At 44.2% G+C, this 11161-nt stretch overlaps 1 long non-coding RNA gene and 1 other non-coding gene across 2 annotated transcripts; both read left to right on the top strand.

Moving 5' to 3' along the window:
- The first annotated feature begins 4323 nt into the window (after window positions 1–4323).
- On the top strand, window positions 4324–7276 carry LOC132709208 (uncharacterized). Its single transcript, XR_009620246.2, has 2 exons — window positions 4324–4647; window positions 7064–7276. It is a non-coding gene; the product is annotated as an uncharacterized LOC132709208 (long non-coding RNA).
- Window positions 4717–4798, top strand: TRNAS-UGA (transfer RNA serine (anticodon UGA)). The gene has a single exon. It is a non-coding gene; the product is annotated as a tRNA-Ser (tRNA).
- Window positions 7277–11161: the final 3885 nt, after the last annotated feature.

Below are 11161 nucleotides of genomic sequence, written 5' to 3'. Positions count from 1 at the left end.
ACTTCCAAACCAGCTTTCTTTCATATATATTCAGCATACGGGTTCCATAAATAAGGGGAGAGTGTATATAGCTTTCTCACATTCCTTTGCCAGCCTGGAGTAGGACAACAATGAAATTTTCTGGGATTCCCATTTTTCTAAGCATCTTCCACAGCTCAAGAAGATTAACACAATCAAAGGACTTTCTGTAATCGATGTGGGATATTCTTTGACTTTTTCAATTATCCAGCATACATCAGCAATAACGTCTTCAAAGATCAAGTTTGGCAGTTTCACCAAACATCTGTATTTACTTTTCTGTTTCTAATGGACTGTAAATCTATCAGCTTTTTGCCTCAGTAATTTCAGCTATCCATTCTTGTTTCTTTGAGAAACACAGTTATCTGCATTAGGCCACCCAACATTTTAGGAGAGTTACTACCTAAATGCTTGGGATTATTCAACCATTATATGCAAAATAAAGGTACTGCCTCTGTAGATTATTCCATTTGCATGGCCAATGCAGCTGTTATTCATAATTTGAGTTAACCCTTCTTATAATACTCTTAACAGTGTCTAAAGCATGACTTAACTTGAACTGACGAGAAAAATCCAACTGTGTCTTCAAATATAATACTAAATCAGGATTTTAAGCCATGGTTTGTTGAATAAATCATGTTAGCTAGACTTCATGGACCACATTTGCAAACCAAGTCTGGAGTCCCTACTGCAATATAGCTGGACAGATTTGAGCTGAGATAACAACAAATGAGAGTTATGATCTAGATATCTGGCATCTCCAAGTCTTAGCCTAGCTAGCAGCCATCTGTTGTGGCTCTGTTGCCTGAGCCTGGGCTATCGACAGATGCAGACTCTGTAAGAGTCTGAGAGGAGGGAGAGGAGTTGGCAAGGCCGCCCTCTCCAGGACCCTCCTCTCTGGCAATGCCTCTGGAGGACACCAAAGGCCAAACGATAGGCTCAGAGCCAAGCATGTCCCCGCAGCCACAGGTGGACAGCGACGAAGTAGATAAGTGCTGGCTGGACCTGTGACAGAGGCGCAGGGAGAAGCGTGCGCAGCAGAGCGGAAGGCGTGCCAGAGATTAGCTGAGTCACTGGACCACACCCCACAGGGTATAAATGTGGGTGTGGTGGCCGGTTCAGTTTGTGACGAGCAAAAACTGGAAATACTTCATGATCTCTGCGTTACTGGACTTTGCCTGCTTTATCGGACTGCATTTGGATTAATCCTTGTATTGTTGACACTCTGCCTGTTTTATCGGAATGCTTGCAGTCTAATCTTTGTTTTGTGTGAGTAAGTCTGAATTGGCAGCTAGCCACTGGGTTGCTGCCAGCTTTATCTTCAAAGAGTTTTGTCGTGTGGCTTATAACTCCGGGCCGTCTGAGGGGGTGCATGTGTGGTACGGGGACAGAACACCATCCAGCAGACTAGTACTGATAAAGGTAGTCATACACAAAGATGCAAACTATGCAGTAGGTAAACCATGTGATTCATACTGTCCTCAGTTTTCTGTGGGTAAATAAGCTTGTTCTGAATTGACAAAATACATCCATATTAATATGCTACTTTAAAATCCAGTCTGAGCATCTGTCCACCAAGTAAATGTGCTATGAGCTTCTATTGCAATCAAAGTGACTTCTGGATCAGTCACTCATTGGTCAGTTTGTCCACTGGTCCATAACTCATAATGGGTTAGCGCCAGGGGTGGGTTCTACTTACCTTTACTACAGGTTCGCAACGGGATCATGCGTGCGCGCTCATTTTGCTTGTGCATGCGCCTTGTTTCACATGCGCAGAAGCTTCTGCACATGCACAGATCACTTCTGATGATGAAAGGTTCAGTGGGCAGAGCCTCCCGCCTGGTTCTATAGAACCGGTCTGAACCGGGGGCAACCCACCACTGGTTAGCGCTTTTTCAATATATAGCATGTACTGATCTCATAAACTATCAAACATGCTTTTTCTTCTATTTCAATAGTTTTTAAAGCCTTACTACACTCTTCTACAATCAACAACTATTACCTTTTCTCCAGATTTTTTTCTATAATCGCCTGTTTGGGTGCTTTTCCCCTAAACTGTCAAAAAGAGAAATTAGGATTGAATGCATAGTTGGTCTCACACACTGAAAGCTTGCATTAATGTTTCTAGTTAGTAAATTAAAATCTGGCAAGGAATAACAGGATAGTTGCAAAATAAATATGCCGTTAGAATAGAAAAATGCCTTTCCATCCCTAAAACATTAGAAATCCTTTAAGTGGTAAAGGAGTTATACAAATGCGTCAATATTTTCCCACAAGATGATTACCATGCTAGGAAATGGGCTTTATTTCCAGAAACTGAAAATGATGAGTCAAGCATGCATATAATTTTCTAATATAATGTCCTTTGAAACATGGGCATTTTAACAGGAATAATTCCTTGTTTCCTCAGATTGTAAACAACATTGTCCTCATTTTTTCCAAGTAACTACATTTAATTTTAATCTTTTTCAGGCATTTGACCACTTAAGTTTCAAAGCATTTGATCATTTAAATTATTCCCATGATTAGTATGTGGTCTAATAGATTTTATGTTTCCCATCAAGAGTCCTACCACATACTCTTTGTGAAGCTTCACTTTCTAAATCTAAATGATGTAATTGTGACTATAAGTATACATACCTGCCTAGGAGTGATGTAAACATGGAGAAATAATTTAATATTATCTCTGGGTTGAGAGAGATGATTGATACACATGGAGACCATTTATTTGTGAAGAGAATTTAAGATGTTTAAAGAATGTGAAATAATTTTAACAAATAAAAAAGAGCTTGACTATGGCATCAGATTCAAAAAAGTCATTTCCCCAGTCTGAGGGGGAAATAGTCTATCACTTAAGTGAGGAAAAATGATACAAACTCAGATTACCAACATAAGAGGCCTCTAGTTTATGAGTTTATTCATACAAGAAGTTTAACTAAGAATTAACTGTTTTTTTAAAATCTGCATAATGTAAACTAGATGCATTTCCATGGGATGCTAAAAACTAGATCAAGTTTAGCATAATAGTGCGTGTAATAGCATCAGGGCTGCAACTAATCTGGGAAAGTGTGTTACAGAGCAGGGATTTCCAACCTTGGCAACTTGAAGCTTGGCGGACTTCAACTCCCAGAATTCCCCTAGCCAGCTCCAGGCTTAAAGTTGCCAAAGTTGGAGATCCTTGTGGTGGGGGTGGGGGTGGGGGGCTACCTGATCCCTAATTTGAGCCTATGAACAAGATTGAGGATGAGGATGATGGGCAGAGACTGACCTGGGCACTTAGATGTGCCTCTTGGAAGCCATGCTTTGCATTGGGCTTTGCAGCAACATGCTAATGCATCATGTCCAAGGCCTCCCAACACAAAAGGTGACTCCCCCCAAAAAACCCTTTTATAGCAGCTCTGCAACCTAGGATTGCTTTAGGGAAGCGCACTTTAGGGCAGGGGTCTCCAACCTTGGCAACTTTAAGCCTGGAGGACTTCAACACCCAGAATTCCCCAGCCAGCTTTGCTGGAGGACTTCAACTCCCAGAATTCCCCAGCCAGCTTTGCTGGAGGACTTCAACTCCCAGAATTCCCCAGCCAGCTTTGCTGGAAGACTTCAACTCCTTTGCTGAAGGACTTCAACACCCAGAATTCCCCAGCCAGCTTTGCTGGAGGACTTCAACGCCCAGAATTCCCCAGCCAGCTTTGCTGGAGGACTTCAACGCCCAGAATTCCCCAGCCAGCTTTGCTGGAGGACTTCAACTCCTTTGCTGGAGGACTTCAACTCTCAGAATTCCCCAGCCTCCTTTGCTGGAGGACTTCAACTCCTTTGCTGAAGGACTTCAACACCCAGAATTCCCCAGCCTCCTTTGCTGGAGGACTTCAACTCCTTTGCTGGAGGACTTCAACTCCCAGAATTCTCCAGCCTCCTTTGCTGGAGGACTTCAACTCCTTTGCTGGAGGACTTCAACTCCCAGAATTCCCCAGCCAGCTTTGCTGGAGGACTTCAACTCCTTTGCTGGAGGACTTCAACACCCATAATTCCCTAGCCTCCTTTGCTGGAGGACTTCAACTCCTTTGTTGGAGGACTTCAACTCCCAGAATTCTCCAGCCTCCTTTGCTGGAGGACTTCAACTCCTTTGCTGGAGGACTTCAACTCCCAGAATTCCCCAGCCAGCTTTGCTGGAGGACTTCAACACCCATAATTCCCTAGCCTCCTTTGCTGGAGGACTTCAACTCCTTTGTTGGAGGACTTCAACTCCCAGAATTCTGGGAGTTGAAGTCCTCCAGGCTTAAAGTTGCCAAGGTTGGAGACTTCCGCTTTAGGGTAAGTTCTTCAGCCACTAGAGGGGGCTGCATTCACAGGCACGGAAGCCGAGAGCCCGGACTTGCTTGAGAATCAATGCATTTTGGAGGACTCTTAACTGCAACGGAGGAAACTACGGACTCCCTGCAATAGCGGGGGTTACAGAATAAACAACAACCCCGCAAAGCCCAGCCTGCCCCAACGCAACAAGTCGAGCGGACTCCAGGGAGCCCTTTACACACAAAAGCAGAGTTCCCCCCCCCCGTCAGGTTGCTTCGGATTTCGATTGGACAGGCGGAGACAGCCTGCGTTTTGATTGGTCGGTTCCGGTATGACTGACAGGTAGAAAAGAACGTTTGGTATCGTTTCCGGTCTCGCTAAATGCTTTTGCTAGGAAGCTGTTCCCGTGCAGCAGCGATGGCCGAGTGGTTAAGGCGTTGGACTTGAAATCCAATGGGGTCTCCCCGCGCAGGTTCGAACCCTGCTCGCTGCGGTATGCGGGCTTCTGTTTTTTTTTCTAAGCGTAAATTCAACACACATTTAGGCACAGACGTTTCGCTCGGCTCAGGCTCCTTTCGTGCCCTTGTGCGCCCGCACTTAAAGGTTAAAAAAAAAAAAGAGAGAAGCAAAGAGCGGTCCTCGCACCTACGCGGTTTCCCTATAAACCTGCCTTTACGGCCATCGCCTTTTTTTTTCTGCAGCATCGCTCTATCTTTGATGGACGAGCCCGCCTTTTGGAGGGCAGGTTTCTGTGAGGTGGGCATTACCCGAAGGCAGCAATAGAACAGAACAAACAGAACAGAACAGATTAACAGAGTTGGAAGGGACCTTGTAGGTCATCTAGTCTAACCCCCAGCCCAAGCAAGAGACCCTACACCGTTTCTGTCAAATGGCAGCCCAGTCTCTTCTTGAAAGCTTCCAGTGATGAAGCTCCCACAACTTCTGAAGGCAACTTCTGTTCCATGGGTTGATTGCTCTCGCTGACAGAAACTTTATCCTTATTTTTAGGTTGAATCTCTCCTTGTTCAGTTTCCATCCATTATTCCTTGTCTTCAGGTGCTTTGGAAAAATAGCTTGACCCCCTTCCTCTCTGTGGCAACCCCTCAGATATTGGAAGACTGCTATCATGTCTCCCCTGGTCCTTCTCTTCACTAGACTATCCATGCCCAGTTCGTGTAACCGTTCTTCATATGTTTTAGTCTCCGGTCTCCTCATCCTCCTGATTCTCTGCACTTTTTCCTAAGTCTCAACATCTTTTTTTATAGTGTGGTGACCAAAACTGGATGCATTATTCTAGGTGTGGTCTTACTAAGGCTTTATAAAGTGGTATTAGTACCTCACTTGAGATGGGGGCATTCTTAAATATTCACTTATCTTGAGAAAAGGTTGCCAGGTGTCCACTATTTGAGCGGACAGTCCGCTTTTTTCACATTACGTTCACTATTTTTTTTCACAAAATAGTGGACATTTTTTTTTATTCAAAAGCTTTATGATTGTATATTTTTTTAATATTTCTCAACGTTGTACTGAAATTAAAGAATTATTCCTTAAACACAAAGAATTGATCAAAGCTGCGCAGTCAGTAAAAAATACACACGGCAGCAAAGTAAAATGTAATTTAATATTTTACATATTATTATAATATATTTGATGTTTTGAATTTTAAGTAAAGTTTTGAAGTGATTATTTTAATACGTGTTAAAATGTTTGTAAGAAAATATGTAATTTAATTGTAATTTTTTTTAAATTTTTTTACTACTTCACACACACACACACACACACACACGCTTGTCCGCTATTTTTTGGAAGCAGACCTTGCAACCCTAAAAAGGAACCACCGCCTTTGGCACTCAGAATTCTTCCTCCGGAAAAACAGGCATATATCTCCAGGTCTATAAAGGCCCCCAAAATGCATCCGCTCCTGGGATGATGCTTTATTATTTTTTTTGCACTTCGCTTCTTTCCCAACACCCCACCCCATCCCCCTACTACCACCCCCCGCTGCCCCAAGCGGGCCAGATCTTAGCTTTGATATAGGGCAGTGATGGCTAACATTTTTGCCATCGCGTGCCAAAAGCTGGGGGAGTGCAGGGTAGGCATGCATGTGCGTGCCCACACCCATAATTCTAGGTGCCCTGCCCTCCCCATGCATGCGCACACGATCCCTTGCTCTCCTCCCCCCCCCCCACTTTTGGCATGTGACAGCATGGTGGGCACGGTAGGCCCGTTTTTTGCCCTCCCCAGGCTCCAGAGGCTTTCTAGGAGCCTGGGGAGGACGAAAACAGCCTTCCCCCACCTCACCGGAGGCCTTCCAGAGGCCAGAAACAGCCCATTTGCCAACTTCCAGTGGGCCCAGAAGGCCCAAAAATCAGCTGGCCAGCGTGCACGTACATGCTGGAGCTGAGCATGGGCAACGCTCGTGTGCCCAACAATATGGCTCCGCGTGCCACCTGTGGCACGCGTGCCATACGTTCGCCATCATGGGTATAGGGTATAGACAGTGGTGGGATTCAAATAATTTAACAACCGGTTCTCTGCCCTAATGATTTCTTCCAACAACAAGTTCACCAAACTGCTCAGAAAGTTAACAACCGGTTCTCCTGAAGTGGTGCGAACCGGCTGAATCCCACCACTGGGTATAGGTTCTCCTGCTTGAGCAGGGGGTTGGACTAGAAGACCTCCAACGTCCCTTCCAGCTCTGTTAGTCTGTTAAAGAGTATGCTTTCTTCTCAGTTGTACTTCTAATCATTTTCTGCAGAAGAATGATGGAAAAGCTGTACCAGAAGAGTCCAGGCGAAGTGCTTTCCAGCTGTAGTCCCCAATTCTGCTTCATGACAATTACATGAGTTACATCGACACATCTGGAAGACATTTCATTGCCTAAGATTGGTTTGTTTAGTCCAAGATTTTGTTCCCAAGATGACCAACCAGCTGCCCGTAATATCTGTCATCTATAAATGCAGAAGTTCCCTTCCATTTGCTTTCTTTTTCTGTTAATTTACTACAACGCATGGTGTTTCATTTGTTTGTTTGATTGAATTAATTGAATTGGTATCCTTTCTGCTTCCTCAGTTACCAAGGCAACGTTCAGCAATAAAAGAAAATAATATATAAATTAAAACAACAGTAACTGAAATTAAACATTGGAGTTAATAATACTTGATGGAAAAGATGTGGTTTTATAGTACCATTTTCCTAAACTTTGAGAGAGATATAAATCTCCAAGGAAGCACATTCCATAGCCTGGAAATCCAGCAGGTACTGACAGGTTCTGGAGAACCGGTAGCGGAAATTTTGAGTAGTTCAGAGAACCGGCAAATATCACCTCTGGCTGGCCCCAGAGTGGGATGGGAATGGAGATTTTGCAGTATCCTTCCCTTGCCATGCCCACCAAGCCACGCCCACAGAACTGGTAGTAAAAAAATTTGAATTCCACCACTGCCCCGATCCTTCTTTTCCATAGACAAGACTGACCTAGTTCCCTCAATTGATTTAACCTCCTGACAGGGAAGGATACTGCAAAATCTTCATTCCCACCCCACTCCAGGGGAAGTATACTGCAAAATCCCCATTCCCTCCCCACTCCTGGGGGAAGGATATTGCTAAAAATCCATTCCCAACCCACTCTGGGGCCAGCCAGAGGTGGTATTTGCTGGTTCTCTGAACTACTCAAAATTTCCGCTACCGGTTCTCCAGAACCTGTCCGAACCTGTTGAATAAGCACCCCGATCAGGCCCACTCACGATTTCCGCTACTGGTTCAAGAGAACCCATCTGAACCGGCTGAATATCACCTCTGGATTGTATGAAATCTGCCTTGAGAGGGGGTTGGACGGGAAGACCTCTGAGATACTTCCAGTCCTATGATTCTATGTTCTACTTCTATCTATCCAGCGGGTTGTTGGTAGTCAGTGCAAATCAAGACACAGGAGCCCTTCGTTTTGTGCCAGTCACCAGCCTACCTGCCACTTTTTTGCCCAGATTGCACTTTTTGGAGGCTTCTCAAGAGAAGCCCCTCCACAATGCCATTGTAGAAAGCAAGGTTAACTGCAACAAAGGCATAATTAACTGTTGCTAAACTCGGGTAGTTGAGGAAATGCCTGTGTTGGTCCACTATCCATAATTGAGGAAAGACATTCATTGTCATTGCCATCACTGCAGATCCTGTGATAGCTGATCATTATAAAAAGGTATCCCAAATGATGAGTGTACTTCACAACCCCATCCAAAATAACACTCATCTCATCTCCTGCTTATTTGGAATTAATTGCAGTGTATATTACTTCATCCAGCGTATTACGCAGATTAAAACAGCCCTGAGGTTCTGCAAAGTGGCTTGCTTTCTTAAGAAAAATTAAACTTATTTCTGCCAAAAGTTTTTGATCAGTTGAAGTGCAGTTGTCATCATCTGCATTGCTCTGTGCAAGCACCCTGACACACATTTATTTATTTATTTATTTGTTGGTTCGATTTATATGCCGCCCTTCTCCGGAGACTCAGGGTGGCTTACAATGCGTTAAGCAATAGCCTTCATACTTTTGTATATACCTGTTTAGTAGGGCTTTCGGGCCCCCCTATGTTGTGGCTCCATTATCTGAGCCTGTGTCATCAGCAGGAGAGGACTCCGAGAGTGAAGGAGAGGAATTGGCAAGGCCTCCCTCTTCAGGACCCTCCTCTCCGGCAATGCCTTCGGTGTCCGCCAAAGGGCAAGAGATAGGGCCGGGGCCAAGCACGTCCACGCAGCCACAGATGGACAGTGATGAGGGTAATGAGTCTTGGCTGGATCCACGCCAGCGTCACAGAGATAAGCGCGCACAACAGAAGAAAAGGCGTGCCCGAGATTAGGCTGAGTCACTGGACCACACCCCACAGGATATAAAAGGGAGCGTGGTGGCCAGTCAAACCTTGTGACGAACAAAGCTGAAAGCTTCCACACCATTCTGCATTGCCAGACTTTTGGCTATAAGACTTTACTGGATTATCTCTGGACTTGATTTGACTCTGTAATTATTGAGCTGTTTCTTTTGATGTATCAGAAGTGGGGAGAAGTTATCTCTCCTCTTTGTAAATAATAAACTCTTGGCAGGCAGGTTGTTGCCAAGTTCCGTTATCATAAGGAAAAGGATTTTGCTGGCTGGTTTGGTCTTTAACTCTTGAACGTCTGTTGGTGTGTGTGCATGTGGTTGGGGACAGAACACCCTAAGCAGTGTTCTTTTTTATACAAAGTCAGCTTATTGCCCCCACAATCCAGGTCCTCATTTTACCTACCTCGGAAGGATGGAAGGCTGAGTCAACCTTGAGCCTGGTGAGATTTGAACTTGCAGTAATTGCAGGCAGCTGGCAGCTAAGTGCTACTTAAACAGCACTAAGTCCGCTGCGCCACCAAGGCTCCATATACATGTACATATACATCAAGTATATGAAGCTTTAATACATTTTCTTGTCTAGGTACATATACAAGGCAGTTCTTTTATTTAAGCGATCCTTAAATTTAGACCAATTGTTCCCTTTTGACAGCAATAAAAAAATTGCATAACTTTGGTGACATGGGTTCATTAAATGCTTACGTGCAGTACAGACCTATTTGTAAAAATTAAGCAATATTTAATGGACTTTGTGGCATCATGGTTTAATTAAAAAGGCTTCCACATCATCAAAGCATGTGCTATTAATTTTAATGTTCCGAAACCGACATTTATTAAAGCAAGTACAACAGGTCATTACATCTTAATAAAAAACACAACAATATTCCATAGTTTTGATGCATTCAGTTCATTTTGGAATTTTTACCAGAATTTAATATTTATGCCAGGAAATAATACCCCCCCTTTTTTTTTCATTGTTTAAACTTTGGATAGTCCAGTAAAACCTTTACAACATGCAATGTCTTTATAGCAATTGCACAGCATATTCAATTGCATTATTCCTACAATATCACCCTATTTTTCATCTTCATGTACAGGATTCCTTTGCTTTATGCAAGGATTATATTCCCCTCAAAACCCCACATAAAGTGAATTTAAATAAAGTGAGACAATGAATCAGTAAAAAAAAAAATGTATGGATTACAAAATTTGACAGCATGGCGAACATCGTGTCAAATTTTTTAACCCAGTAAATTTTAGAGGCTTATTCTTAAGTATGACACTATTCAATCATGTTTTATCCTAGCCTTGTGTACTCGCCATCTTTATATAGCTAGATTGCTAATGTGTGCAGTTATTGTGACAGAGAGGTAGACTGCCTTGCTGTATTTCAACAGTTAGTAGCAGTCTTTGTGATGCTCCACACAGTAGATACAGCCAAGTTAAAAGCTCTTCCTCAAATACATTCAACTTTGTTAGACAGCTAGTTTGGTGTAGTACTGGGGTGTCAAACTCAAGGCCCACAGGCCAGATCCGGCCCACAGGGTTGCCCTGGAAACAGTGAAGGACTGACCCACGGTGCCTCCGCCAGCAAAAATGGAGCACAGGCCCTCCCAAGCTCCGTTTTCACTGGCAGAAGGTTACAGGAGGCCATCCTGGCCGGAAACGGAGCTCACCAACCTTGTTGTGACTCTGACCCCCGAGCCTGTCCTAACAGAGGGAGAGGACTCAGAAGGTGAAGGAGAGGATTTGGCAAGGCCTCCCTCTCCAGGACCCTCCTCTCTGGCAATGCCTCAGGTTTCCTCCGAAGGCAAGAGATATGCCAGGAGCAAGGCACTTCGGAGCAGCCGCAGATAGAGAGCGAGGGGGATGAGTTTTGGCTGGATCCCAGACAGCGCCGGAAGGATAAGCACGCGCAGCAGAGAAAGAGGCTTGGGCGGGCCAGAGATTGAGCTGAGTCACTGGACCACACCCCACAAGGGATAAAAGGGG

This window comes from Pantherophis guttatus, chromosome 6, assembly GCF_059756535.1.
Source record: "Pantherophis guttatus breed Tessera chromosome 6, ASM5975653v1, whole genome shotgun sequence".
Taxonomy (NCBI): Eukaryota; Metazoa; Chordata; class Lepidosauria; order Squamata; family Colubridae; genus Pantherophis; species Pantherophis guttatus.
Note: the sequence above shows the minus strand (reverse complement) of the source record. Positions and strands in the feature narration are given on the sequence as shown.